Genomic DNA, 2,518 nt, shown 5'->3' with positions numbered 1-2,518 from the left:
GGGTGGTCAGAGATAAGTCGCCATTTTAAGTAGGGTGGGCATGGGGATGGTAGGCCTCACTGAGAAGTATATGGTATATGAGCTGCTACTTGAGGGATGTGAGGAAATGAGCCAGAAGATAATTTGTCAGAGCGTTCCAGGTAGGATGAGCATTCCAGGCAGAAGGAATAGTGGGAGCAAAGACCTTAAGGCAGAAACATTTCTGGAATGTTCAAAGAACAGAAAGGAGGCCAGCATGGCTGGAGTGCAACAAGCAAAAAATGGTGTAATAAGAAAGGGAATGAGAGAGGCAACCGGGGCACATGAGTCTTCAGGTTAAATACCACCTTCTCTGGGAAACCTTTCTGAACTCTCAAATCTAAACTGAGTTCTCTCCTTCAATCCCTTTATTCTCTCTCATGCACCCTTGTCTTTTATAATGTCATAAGTTATAATTCATGCACTTAATTTCTTACTATCTTTAACCCCCATTAAACTGTAGATGCCACTGAAACCACTTTTGCAAAAATTATAGCTGAGAAAATTGTGACAGTGAAAGAGAGCTGCCCTAACAACCAACTCCATCTTACTTCTAACCTCTCAGCTGTCCTTGTTCATTCCTGGCTCTAGGCTGAACTCACCTTGAGCAGGAATTTGTAGTTTAACTTTGAAACAAAGATGGTAACAGCCCTTTCCCAAAATAAACCTCCTTCTTGCCTTGGGACCAGTTTGCCTTTGTAGGACTAACAAACTAGCTATAAGATTAGAAATTATGGTTTAGAAACCATGCAGCCTTTGGCTGCAAGAGTATAAACCTCCCCAAATTGCTCCTGGGAATAACATCACTGTTGTAAAACCTAAGATCGGTGCTTGAGATATTTTGCGGACCCTGCATTCTGATGCACCAGCTGATGCCACCCAAACCAGTAACCTGGCGCAACCAGTTCTGTGATCCCATAGGGACAGAAGACAGCAAGGAGTATTCATCTCCACTTGCTATGATTTCATCTCCGATGCAACCAATCAGCACTCCCCACTTCCCAAGCCCCTACTCGCCAAATTATCCTTAAAAACTCTGATCCTGGAATTCTCAGGGAGACTGATTTGAGTAATAATAAAGCTCCAGTCTCCTGTACAGCCAGCTCTGTGTGAATTAAACCCTTTCTCTATTGCAATTCCCTGTCTTGATAAATCAGCTCTGTCTAGGCAGCGGACAAGGTGAACCCATGGGGCAATTACATCTCAGGACAGGGGCCAGGTTAACTTCAATCATCTCACTGCACCAGCACCTAGCCCGGTGCGTGGTAGTTGCCTGATTAATATTTGGTGTCTAATTAATATCTCTTGGCCAAACGAATGGCTGTTGTAATAATTTGCCTTATTGGTAGTCAATTGTTGAGGATTCCCCTGTTACAGAATGCAGTTAGACAGCAAACTCCAAAATCCTTTCCCACCAGGAGAGTCTGTAATGCTCTGGCATTCCTGAAATAAAGCCCTAAGTTTATTTTCTGTTGCAAACAGGCAAACAACTTTCTCTTGTCCTTCCATTTGGCAGAATTCTTTCTTTCCACTTAAAATCCTCTTCCTTCAGGCTTTTCTTTTTCTGTGCCCCTCAGGGCTGTGCTGTGTTCTGTTTGCAAATTATAAATCCTGCTAGGTTTCTCCACTTGATACTGCCCCTTGGCCATTTCCAAGAACAACTGGGCAACAATTCCCGTAGTTTTAATGAAGCTAAATTTACTCAGTTCATTTCCCTCCCCCACTCACCTTGCAATCTTAACACAGCTAGCTGGCTGTGGAAGGACACTGTACAGTGTGTAAATATAAACCACCTGGACAGAGACCAAAAAAGCATCCAGAATTTCATTTGGGGAAACATGCAACAAAATGGCAAAGAGAGCAATGGCGTCATATAGACATTGATCTCCATTCCTTAGCCAGATGTTGATGTGTGGTGGAATTTCAAAGATATTATTTAACCTCTCTCGGCCTCAGTTTTCTTATATATAAATTAGAGATAACTAATGGGGTTAGCATCATTACAACACAAGGATATGAGCACACAATGAAGACTTCTAAGTATTATTCTAAAGAGAAATGTTTCATTATAATCTATTGATACAGATTTCCTGTCAATCATCTCTAAAGACCTGCAAAATCTGGCCCCTGACTCTCCAAATTCACTCAGAGCCACTCTCCATCTAGTGCTCTATTAGTTCCTTAAACACACAAGCTCTTTCCTGCCTCACAGCTTCTTTCCTCTGCCCAGAATACTTTTCCCTCCCAATATTTACCATGTCTAGATGCTTCTTTCCTTTGAGTTCTCAGTTTAAGCGTTGCCTTCTGCTATGATCTGAATGTTGGTGTCCCCTCCAAATTTCCTCTGTTGGAACCTAATTACCAATGTGAATAGTATTAAGATGTGGGAGCTTTGGGAAATGATTAAGTCATGAGGGCTGCACCCTTATGAATAGGATCAGTGCCCTCATAAAAGAGCCTCAAGCAAGCTCCCGTGCCCCTTCTGCCATGGGAGGATGCA

Source organism: Mandrillus leucophaeus, unplaced genomic scaffold, assembly GCF_000951045.1.
Source record: "Mandrillus leucophaeus isolate KB7577 unplaced genomic scaffold, Mleu.le_1.0 Scaffold222, whole genome shotgun sequence".
NCBI classification, from domain to species: Eukaryota; Metazoa; Chordata; class Mammalia; order Primates; family Cercopithecidae; genus Mandrillus; species Mandrillus leucophaeus.
Note: the sequence above shows the minus strand (reverse complement) of the source record.